Here is a 12,957-nt window from a genome sequence, read left to right as displayed (position 1 = left end):
TTAGTTTGGTTTTATGGGTTTTTTTACAACCCTTTAAATAGAAAAATCATTCCTAGCTCATTGGCCATACAAAACAGGCCACCAGCCATATTTGGCCCATGGCTATAGTTTTCCAATTCATACTCAACACAATAAGATGGCCCCATTGGAAGTGCCATGGCGGGATTACAGATTCATTCCTGGGTAGCTCTAAAGGATAGTGAGTACATTATAAATGCCCATTGAGTAGGATCTGGTGATGCTTTCTGTTTTCTCCTTTTCCTGAATGGACAACTTCAGATAAGAATCCACAATGATTCATGAGCAGTGGTGGTTTGCTCAGAGCAGTCAAAGACATGGAAGAACAAGATGTGAATGGTTGGAAGAAAGGAATATAGATGAATCTCTTGCCATTTCTCTAAAGAGTAAGAATAGATGTGTTTCTTGTGATACTCCCCATATAATGATGTGTTCTGTGAGTGTCAGTGAGTCTTCATCCTTACACACTTAGGTGATCATTCAATAGACTCATAAACAAATGGCCATGGCTAGGCCTGGGCTCAACAGCATGTGCATTGCCTCATCAGGCTTTCTGCCAATGGCCACTGCTGACCTTCAAATATTCCTGATGCAAATGCAAATGTTGAGCTCTGTATTGACTTCATAGGGCTGCTATAACAACTCACTACGAACTTGGTAGCTTCAAAAAACAGCAATTTATTCTCTCACAGCTCTGGAGGCCAGGTGTCTAAAATCAGTTTCATTTGGCAGACATTGAGATGTTGGCAGTGTTACATCCCCTCCAAAGTCTCTAGGGGAAGATTCGTCCTTTGTCTTTTCTGCCTCTGGTGACTGCTGTCATTCTTTGGCTTGTGGCTGCATCACTCCAATCTCTGCCTCCATGGTCACATTGTCTTTTCCTCTCTGTCTGTGTCAAATCTCTCTGTGCCTGTCTTATAAGGACACTTGTGATTGCATTTAGGACCCACCAAAATAATCCACGATAATCTCCTCAACTGAGCAGTCTTAAGTTAATCACATCTGAAAAGATTATTTTTCTATGTAAGGAAACATTCACAAGCTCCAGATATCAGGACTTGATATTGTTGGAAGGCATTATTCAGCCTACAACAATCCTCAGTGTGTGCAACACTCAGAGAGGTCCAGGCAGCTAACTACTGTCAGGACAATTTTCCATCAATGGAATATATGTTAATTCCCATTTTAGATCCTCTTTCATTCTATGATTCTTCTTGCATCCTCATCCTTGACTCAAAGAGGTGACATCCTCATTTTCTGAGTTATAACTTATAAGAAAACATAGAGCAAAAGATTCATGACCTTGAATTTGGCAGTTATTTCTTAGATATGACACTAAAGGCACAGAAAACAAAAGAAAAATGCAAATTGGATTTCATAAAAATTTTAAAATATTGTGCATCAAAAGACATTATCAGCAGAGTAAGAAGACAACACACAGAATAGGAGAAAATATTTACAAATCAAATATCTGATAAGGAATAGATATCCAGAATATATAAATAATTCTTAAAACTCAACAAGAAAGCAACAAATAACCCGATTTGAAAATAGGCCAAGGAATTGAATAGATTCCAAAGTATAAATAAAAGTGGCCAATAAGTAAGTGAAAAGATGCCTAATATCATTAATTATTAGGGAAATGCAAGTCAAAACTACAATGAGATACCACCTCACATCCATTAAGATAGCTATTATAAACACACACACACACACACACACACACAAAACATAAAATAACAAGTGTTGTGGGCACATGGAGAGACTGGGAACCATTGTGTACTGTTGATGGAAATGTAAAATGGTACAGCCACTGTATAATGAAAAACAGTATGGCAGTTTCTCAGAAAATTGAATATAAAATTACAGATGATTAAGAAATTTCCTTCTGGGTTTATATCCAAAAGAATTGAAAGCAGGGTCTCAAAGAGATATTTGTATACCCATTTTTATAGCAGCATTATTCACAATAGCCAAAATGTGGAAGCAACCCAAAGGTTTATCAAAAAATGAATGGATAAGCAAAATGTAATAGACATACAATCAAATATTATTCAGCCTTAAAAAGGACAGAAATTCTGACGTATGCTACAGCCTAGAGGAAACTTGAGGATATTATGCTAAGTGAAATAATCCAGTCACAAAAAGACAAATATTGTATAATTCTACTTACATGAGGTACTTAAAGTAGTCAAAATCATAGAGACAGAAAGTAGAATGGTGTTTTAGAGGGGCTGGAGTAAGGGAAATGGGAGTTACTAGTTAATGAGTGTAGACTTTCAGTTTTGCAAGATGAAAAGAGTTCTAGAGATGAAGAATGGTGATGGTTACACTACAATATGAGTATACTTAAGACCACTGAACTGTACATTTAACAATGGTTAAGATGTTATATGTATTTTTCCACAAGAAAGAAAATTAGAGAGAAAGAAGAACTGGTAGTGGGATGGATCTGGCCTGTGCTCCATAGTTTGCTGACTTCTTATCTAAACAATAAATCAAATCCTGATATATAAGGTTTTTCAATATTTTGGTCTAAATACTCCCACCGAAGCTGATATCAAGCCACCAAAGTGACCTCACTGCACATGGAGTTGCCAAAAAATGTTCAGTAGCACCCCATTATAGTGTTACCACCATTCAGATACAGTAAATCACACCAAGAACACAGGTAACAGTAAAATGTAGTCAAGTACTTAGGAAGTGATGAGTTTTATGTATTTATTGATTTTGTAGTTAATATAACCTATTTCATTGTAAATTTATGTGATTTAATTTTTAATAATGGCTGTGTATAACAACTGGCTCACAAAATTCCTGAAAATTTAACATGGGCTCTCCTGAGCCAGTATGATTGGCTCCAAGATAGCACTGGTTTCTTTCCCCCATAGGACATACGAAAGTTCTAAACATAAAAGGCGTCAGAAAATAGAAGAAACTTTTAGGTCTTCCACTCAACAACACCAATGAGAAGTCCTGGCCAAAACTTGTGCTTCTGTTTTCCTTATGGCAAGAGGAGTAGACACCTTACCCCAGCTTCTCAGACATCAGTTATCAGCAACCCCTCTCTCTAGGACATGTATCCAGCTTCATTAGAATTGTGCGCAGGCCCTGGCCCTTTATGAAAACCACTCTTCTCAATCATCTCTATTTTCCCCTATCTAGACCTTCCTTCCCTCCCCAAGAAGGACCATGTCTGCCTCCGGCAGCATCACTGGAGAAACCTCTCCTCTTAGGCTAACTCTTGTAAATGAAAACCTGGGGGAACTCAGGTTTCGGGTACTTGGCCAATTTCTGCTTCTTCGTCCCTCAAACAGGAAGGATGTTAAAACCCCTGTACCACACTCTCCCCTCTCTCCTATACCCAAGCAGAGTGAAAAAAGGAAGGGAAAAGTAATACCTTTCATTCTTTTGTGATTTCTCCAGCAGTGAGGCTATGTAGGTATTACTCATTTAAGGGATGGCCTGGCTACCTTTCTCCTGTTGGAAGAGTGCACTCAATAAATGTTAACTATCATTTTTAATACATAGAAGGAACCAGCTACGTAGGATTTTATTAAAAATCTCACACTAGACTTAAAAGAAGAAAAATGGGTCAAAATAAAGGAAATATGGGCTCAAGCCATATATTTAATTTGTATTTATAATTTAATTATTTAATTATTATTTATTTTATTTAATATTTCTAAATGCCTAACAAAATTAGGTAAGCTATGCCAAAGTGTGTATTAAAGACAATGGCATTAACCTATATAGAGTTTAAGAACATCAGAAAACCAGTAGGAAAATACCAGATATTCAAATTGCTTGGCCTTTAAGTTCAGAGCATGTGACAAAATCGGGTCTTTGGATTCACCAATAAACAGGCGTTTTCATTTTTTCAAAATAAACAAAAAACACCTGTAAGGGTATCTGTACTTTTCTTAAGAGGGGATCCATAAATTGCATTATTCCCAAGGATTCCCTGAGCTTCAGAAAATTAACAATTAGAGAAACATCCATTCATATGGAAGGAAGTTGGACTAGACAAACTCTGACATTATATCAAATGGTAATATCCTATACAGTCCATATTTGCTATTTTTTGGCCAACAGAGCACCTGTTCTCCTTGTAACAGAGCCCTAGATTCCTTTTGATAATTATGAATTTCCCATCATTGTGTCTTTGGTGATTTGACAAGGTCCGTACCCTCATGTGATGCAGAGATGTGTCTGGCGGTCACCTAGCATCTTTTGAATAACTTTAATCTTGGTGATAATTCCTGGGCTAGAGCACTGCCTCCTTGGGAGAGCCGCCAGAACTCACTGTCTCAGGCCTCCTTACTGCTGAGGCATAAACTTCCCATTTATGCATCATCATTTGATTGACCTTCATGAGAGTTTGATTTGATTGAGAACAATGTGATAAGGAAGTGGCACACAGAATCCTCTTTTGGACTAAAGGGGAAGCAGGGGTTCCTGGCTTTTAGAGACAGCAAGTGCTAGTTGTCTGACATCCACCATCTAGTGTAAGTGGTTCCATGATTTCTGCAAGTCCCAGCAGCGTTGGCATCTTCCCTAGAACAGTGCTGGTGTAGTTTGTGCATAGCTCCTGACTCTTAAGCTTTCAAACCTGAGGCTCTGGCCATCCTAGAGATTCTGTAAGATATTAACTTCCTCTATTAAATTTCTTTTCTGTTTGAACTACCTAGAGGAGCTTTGTTTTGTAACCAAGAATACTGATTAATACACTCCCTCATAGTCAAGGGAGAGTCATGTAATTCAAGCCATGCCAATAAGACTCTTTAATTTCTGGGACTTTAAATCTTAAGCTTCATGTGGAATCAAGAGTGAAAAACAGAAAGAACATGAAGCTTATTTTTCCTTATGGCTGTATCCTTATCATCTGATTGAATATTTTCCACTACTTAAATTCTAGAACTGCCCTGGTCCCTATCCATTGCCTAACTCTGCTGCTCCGACCCATCTGTTCTGTGAGATACCTGATTTTCTTTGAATAAATTCCTTTTGTAGTTAACTTAGCCAGAGTTTGCTGTGTTATAAGAATCCCAACTGAAAAATGAAAAAAAAGAATGTACTTTCAAGCCTCTGCTATAAAAACAAAAGTGTGCATTCTATTTGATTTGATTTAACTAATGTTCTAGGCCAGGATAAATTTATCTATGGTAAGAGGGGAAAAAAGTCAGAACGGTGGTTGCCTCAGAGTGAAAGGGAACAGTGAGTGACTGGAAATGGGCATGAGGGAATTTCCTGGGCTGTGACAGTTGCTGTAGGTTGAATTATGTTGCTCAAAAAGACATCTTGAAGTCTAAACCCTGGTACCTGTAAGTGTGACCTTATCTGGAAATAGGATCTCTGCAGATGTAATCAAGTTAAGATGAGGTCATACTGGATTTGGGTGGATACTAGATCCACTAACTTGTGTCCTTTATAAGAAAAGAGACACACAGAGAAGAAGGCCATGTAAAGACAGAGGCAGAGATGGAGTGATGCAGCTGCAAACCAGGGAAACAGAAGCTAGGAAGAGGTAAGGAAGGATTCCTCCCTGGAGCCTTCAGAGGACGCATGGCCCCACCCACATCTTGATTTCAGATTTGTAGCCTCCAGAACTGTGAGATAATACATTTCTGTTGTAAGCCACCCAGGCTGTAGTAAAAAGGCAGCCCCAGGACACAATACAAGGGTAACGTCTTATATCTGGATAGAATTTTGGGTTTCACAGGAGTACAAATTTGCCCAGACTCAGAGAATATACACTTAAGATATTTCAAATTCTTTGTATATAAATTTTATCTTTCCAAAAATAATACTATGAACAAATATCAAAATCGAATGAATGATATGTTTGTTGAAGGTTTTAGGATTGAGCTATATTAATACCTGCTGCTTTCTTTGAAATGCATTTTAAAAATAAGAGAGACTGATGGGTGATTAGAAGAATGGATAGATAAACAGATACATAATAAAGCAAATATAACAGAATATTAATTTGTAGGATCTAAGTGGTGAATGTGTGGGCATTTGCAGTAAAATTCTTTCAACTTTTCTATTTGAAAATGTTCATAGAAAATTGTCAGACAAAATAATAATAAACCCTGTTGCATATCACAGTCTGGATTTTTCTGCCTTTCTTTCTTTAAGAAATGCATAAAGTCTGCAATGGTGAAAAATAATACGTTATTGTTTGTTTTCCTTCTTTCACAGAATATGTTTATTATGCTAAGTAGACATGCAGCTTGCGTCACCAAGATGAAGAAAAAAGATAAAATTTATGAAAGGATGAGAACAAAATACCCATACAATATGTCTGTTGTAGGCAGGAGGAAGTATAAGGATTTACAGCTCTGACATAAGCCAAAATCCGAGGTTAACTCTTGGTCAGAATCTGATCAAGGAAAGCATTGTGGTCAATAGTGTAGTAGTTTCTTGAGTTTTAAAAGCTTATTTTTAAATTTCATAATTCTTATATTCTAACCATAAACAAAGTTGGAATCTAAATGTATAGAGAATTGTATGTGTAAGTTGGATTTAGAAATGTGCCAAAATATGCATATTGTGTTCTTTCAATCTCATATGACAAACGTAATCTTCTACCAAGTTGGGTGGCATTAACTTCCTTAAATACACATACCTTGTTTAGTTAGAAAGCATAGAGAGGTTACATCTATTTCTGCTCCCCCTAGTGCTATTCTGTCTTAAATGACTTGGACTCCTTCCTCATTTGGCTATTAAGGAAGTTGATTGGGCAACTCATAAGTTTTAATCAAAAATCATAAACAGATAAATGAGATCCCTATAAACTAGGGCAACCCACTCACAATCTACAATATAGACATGCTGCATGTGCTTATGTAAAGAGCGCTTTCAAATCCATGGTAAACAAAGTCCACGCTTGGCTAGCCCAGCTCAGAAATACAGAATCCAATACTGCAGCATAAAATAAAGCTGTATTTTTAACATAAACTGAACTGTTTTTTACAGTTCTAAATGCATAAATGTACCTTACGGCAACAATATCTTTCCAAGGAAGAATTTCCAGATTGAAGTTGAAGTTGTTCATACTTATATTTTCATTTCTAAAAATGCTCTGGTGATGGTCTATACAACTTGCCACAACCTTTGTGAATATTCACAATTAATTATTTTATTTACAAACACGTTTTTTCATACTTCATGTTAAGAAGTCTTTATCTCTTCATCCTAGGCACAGGAGGAAGAAGAGAATACAAATAACTGATCAGAGGAATAAAAAGTCTCTGCTTACTCTGAAGGGTCCAGTACAAAAAGAATGTAACAGGAAGCATGTGACGTCTTACATTTGGTTCCACAAAAGGTGCAGGAATGAATTAAGAAGGATGTGCTCATGCTTATATTGTAGCATGTGAGAAAAAAGTTTTAAGGGCTTTATGAAATTTTAATTTTGATAAGAAATAGCAGCATTCTAGATGCAGTGAAGCTCCACAATGAAGATAGAACTGCCGTGAATCTTTATGAACTGAATAATGTTATATCAAAATAGATTTTTTTAAATATATGAAACAAATTGACAGAAACACATTAGATGTGAGAGGAATAATAAACTTCCCTTAGCTATTTTCACATTAAATAGGCACTAATAATAATAATGAACATGTGTGTCAAACACCTTATAAAATAAAAATAAAACATTGACAAAATGAATTATTACAGACCTAAAATGTCTCAATAAACACTGGCAAAGATATCCTAAAGAAAATTATGAAAAACATTATGAACGAGTAGGATTAGCTCAGAGGTCCAATTGCAAGGAACTCGTGCAAGGATGGTCCAATATTAGAATATGTATTAATATTATTTCTTAAAACAATCCATTAAAGAAAATAAATATTAGCGTTATATTAATACATATAGGAAGGCATTTGGTAAATAGCTTACATTCTTGATTTTTTTAAAAATTTAAATAAAAAAGCTCAATTATAGTCAAAAACTTCCTTTTGGAATGCACATTATTGGCATTCCTTTTTATGATTTCACCACAGTTTTCTTAGTAATATTTTATTGTTTAAAATTAACTTTGTTTATAATTATGGAATTGTGGATTACATTATCAATTTTTTTTTTTTTTTTTTTTTTTTTTTTTTAGAAGAGATAGAGTTTCTCCATGTTGACCAGGCTGGTCTCAAACTTCTGACCTCAAGTGATTCACCGGACTCTGCCTTCCAAAGTGCTAGGATTACAGGCCTGAGCCACAGCGCCTGGCCCATTACTGCTTTTTTACTTCCAAATGTTGAATACTACTCTTTGTTAGCTACCATTTCTTTTTGAGGATAATACCTTGAAACACTCCTTGTCAGCTACCAGCTAGACAGTCCCCAGATTACACTTTCAGCTACCTACTTTTATTGTGATTTTTGGTCGTTTGTAGTTATTATTTTCTGAATAACTCTGTTCACTACTATTTCTGGCACTTATTTTTAACCAGATATTAGAACTTTCTTAACTAAAGATCCTATATCCAGAAGTCAGAACACAGACTGCTATATATCATGGACTTAATTCAGATGAATAATTTGACATTTCCCAAAAAAATTTCAATTACGGTCATTTTCTTACCACCCAGTTTACTTAATACCTGAATTATTATCCCTTTTTATTTTTATTTTATGTTCTTTTATGTTCAAATAATTGATCTTCATATATAGATGCTGATAGGAAATTTATAGTTAATAAATATACAGTTGTATGATACACTATTTTTTTAGAATTTTTTTCCATATTTTATTACTATGAATTTTTCTTAACTATTCTATATCCCTTTTTATGCCATCCTCTAGTAAGACCATGTCTGATTATTTTTACTTTAACTGTAAATGTTTAATTAGTGAAATGATGTACCTGTTTTGAAGTTGGTATTCCCAAAACTTACCTAAAACTTTGGATGTACTGTAAAGAAAGAGACTGTTATCAAAAGGTAACAATAGGCCAGTTGCATTAAATGAGTTTATACGTATTCATTACATTTCTGTTTGCTTTTTATACTCTTCTATTGTTGTCTAACATTCTGTTTATGTTACACATTATTACATTATTGCATGTTTTCCAAACTTGAAACAGATCTTTCTCGTTTCTCTTAGAATCTCACAAGATATTCTTGTAGTTTACTAATGCCAGTTTAAAATATCATTAACCACGGTAACTCAACATTATCTGCATATAGGAAGATTTCTTTCTGTTATCTTTCTCCAAATAAAATTATTGTAACTTGTTAAATATGAATGGTTTTGAAATATCTAAAACATCCAGAGAAAGTCTATTTGCTAATTATCCAGAGCAAATAGTATGTTTAATTAAATACTAGTAGTCTGCAAGAAAGTCACATAATGAACAGTAAAATACAAAATCACTTGTACTGATGACAATTGTGGTGTCACTATTCATATGTGATTGTCAGATTAGTATCTCAGCCCTTCTTAAAATGAAGCAATTTTCAAAAAAGGAAGAGGGTTTTTGATGCATGCTTTTATTAGATTAAAGATATATTGAATTTCCAATGATTCAATCTCTTGTTTTAATGTGCTTCAAATGTCAAATGAAATATTAGAGCAAGATATTTAAGTGATTTACTTATTTATGGTGTCATTTCTGTCATAATTTGATCTGTCAAACTCTTTATAGAATTAATCAGATAATAAACAGACCTGATTACAAAATATCAATTTTAGTAGTTAAATCTTATTTTAATTGTTCATTTGAAAACTATTAAAATACAATTAAATGGCATGAGAAAGATAATCAATTTTCTAATTTAGTTATAACTCACTTATAGTGTCCTTCCTTAAAAACAGTGGTATTTAAATGCAATCACATATTTACCCCTTTAACAAAAGTTGTAACAAGAAAAAGAATGAGACAGAAAATTCATAACTTCATCTAACAGCCAGAGTCTGATTTCAAATTCTATTGAGGAACATTTGTGTGACTGATATTATATTTTTTAATTGCACAGAAGCATTTCTTGAAATTTTTCTATTCAACAGTAAATGCTGATCAAAGTTTTCTCTAACCATAGCCATTAAAGTAATTATGTGAAGGCCTTAGTTTCCATTTCGTTTTACCCATTTCAGTTACAAAATAAATTGCTCTATAACTTCTTTAAATAGAAATCTTTGTAAAACACATTACAAGTTTCCTGCTTTCTTCATCTTCTAATAATTCAATACTTGACCAATTTGCCTCTGATACCTTTGCAACATTCCAAGAATTTGGACCATATATTCACCTCTCTTATGGAAATTTAGCTCCTCCTGATGAGGTTCCTATCTTTCCATCCCATTTTCCCACCTTTCCCCACACCTCCCCAACATTACCACCATATCCTACGATAACACATCTCTCATAGAGACTCAGTCTTTCTGCTTTTCTACCTTGGAAACAATAACAAAAGTAGTAGGCTCCCACTTGGTTAAACAAATCTTGCAGCAAGACAAAGATATTCTTAGGAAATGTTCTGGGTGTTTTGCTGGGTCACATCTTCCAGCTTTTAAATTCTCTTTTCAAAAAACAGTTTGGCTGAGGTTTCATTTACATACCATTAAATTTTCCCATTATAAGTGTACAATTCAATGACATTTCGTAAATTTATTTAGTAAAATGATGCAGCCGTAATCACAATACAGTTTTAGAACATCCACCACACCCATTAAGTTCTCTTGTGCCTGTCTGCAGTTAAGACCTTCTTTCCCCGCCATCCCACCGCAGCCTCAGGCCACTACCAATTTGCATTTTCTGGAGCTTTTTATATAAGTGGAATCATACTATAAGCATTCTTTGTATCTGGCTTTTCTACACTTAGCAAAATGGGGTTTTTTTAATAATGATAAAAATTATGTAAAACTTTAATTCTTTTTTTCTTTCTCTTCTTTTTATTTTTTAATTTTTTATTTTTCCATAGGTTATTGGGGCACAGATGGTGTTTGGTTACATGAGTAAATTTTTTAGTGGTGATTTGTGTGATTTGTGAGATTTTGGTGCACCCATCACCCAAGTAGTATACACTGCACCCTATTTGTAGTCTTTTATCCCTCGCCCCCTCCCACCCTTCCGCCCAAGCCCCCAAAGTCCATTGTATCATTCTTACACCTTTGCGTCTCATAGCTTAGCTCCCACATATCAGTGAGAACATACAATGTTTGCTTTTCCATTCCTGAGTTACTTCACTTAGAATAATAGTCTCCAATCTCATCCAGGTCGCTGCAAATGCCATTAACCCATTCCTTTTTATGGCTGAATAGTATCCCATCACACACACACACACACACACACACACACACACATATATCTCACAGTTTCTTTATCCACTCCTTGACTGATGGGCATTTGCGTTGGTTCCACAATTTTGCAATTGCGAATTGTGCTGCTATAAACATGCGTGTGCAAGTATCTTTTTCGTATAATGACTTCTTTTCTTCTGGGTAGACACCCAGTAGTGAGATTGCTGGATCAAATGGTAGTTCTACTTTTAGCTCTTTAAGGAATTTCCACACTGTTTTCCATAGTGGCTGTACTAGTTTACATTCCCACCAGCAGTGTAGAAGTGTTCCCTGATCACCAAATCCATGCCAACATCTACTGTTTTTTGATTTTTTGATTATGGCCATTCTTGCAGGAGTAAGGTGGTATCGCATTGTGGTTTTTATTTGCCTTTCCCTGATCATTAGTGATGAGCATTTTTTCACATGTCTGTTGGCCATTTGTATATCTTCATTTGAGAATTGTCTATTCATGTCCTTAGCCCACTTTTTGATGGGATTGTTTGTTTTTTCTTGCTGATTTGAGTTCGTTGTAGATTCTGGATATAGTTCTTTGTTAGATGTATAGATTGTGAAGATTTTCACCCATTCTGTGGGTTGTCTGTTTACTCTGCTGACTGTTCCTTTTGCCGTGCAATAGCTCTTTAGTTTAATTAAGTCCCCGCTATTTATCTTTGTTTTTATTGCATTTGCTTTTGGGTTATTGGTCATGAAATCCTCACCTCAGCCAAAGTCTAGAAGGGTTTTTCCAATGTTATCTTCTAGAATTTTTATAGTTTCAGGTCTTAGATTTAAGTCCTTAAACCATCTTGAGTTGATTTTTGTATAAGGTAAGAGATGAGGATCCAGTTTCATTGTACTACATGTGGCTAGCCAATTATCCCAGCACCATTTGTTGAAAAGGGTGTCCTTTCCCCAGCAAAATGTTTTTGAAGTGCATTGTTTATCACATGTACCAGTAGTTTGTTCACTGTATGGATGTACCACATGCATTTATCAATAAATCAGTTGTGGTACATTAAGATTGTGTCTACATTGGGGCTATTATAAACAATATGGCTATCACCATCTGTGTGCAAGCGTTTATGTGGACAAATGTTTTTATTTCTCTTAGAGATACACCTAGGAGTAGCATTGCTAGACCATATGGAAATTTTGTGTTTAACTTTTGATGAACTGCAAGGTTGTTTTCCTAAGTGGCTACAACATTTTACATTCACACCAACAACATGTAAGAGTTCAGTTTTTCCATATCCTCACCAACACTTGGTGTTGACTGTATTTTTTTATTACAGCCTTTTTAGAAGGGGTATAGTAGTATCTCATTGTGATTTTAATTTGCATATTCGTAATGACTAATAATGGTGAGCATCTTTTCATATGCTTATTAGCCATTTGCATATCTTCAGTGAAACATTAAATAGAATTATCTTAATTTTACCTTGTGAGAACTTTTATATATTCTGAATACATTTATCAGATATATGATTTACAGATTTTTCTTCAAGTATGTGTTTGTCTTTTCTTTTTGGTAGAAAACACAAGACTTTTTGGTGCTTACCTTTTTGGTAAAGGTGTCTTTTAAGGTACAAACTTTTAAAATTTGTATAAAGTTTAATTTACCAGGTTGTTATTTTGTGTCATATTAAGT

The sequence above is a fragment of the Pan paniscus genome, chromosome 8 (genome assembly GCF_029289425.2).
Source record: "Pan paniscus chromosome 8, NHGRI_mPanPan1-v2.0_pri, whole genome shotgun sequence".
Classification (NCBI taxonomy): Eukaryota; Metazoa; Chordata; class Mammalia; order Primates; family Hominidae; genus Pan; species Pan paniscus.
This window is presented reverse-complemented; position numbering follows the sequence as displayed.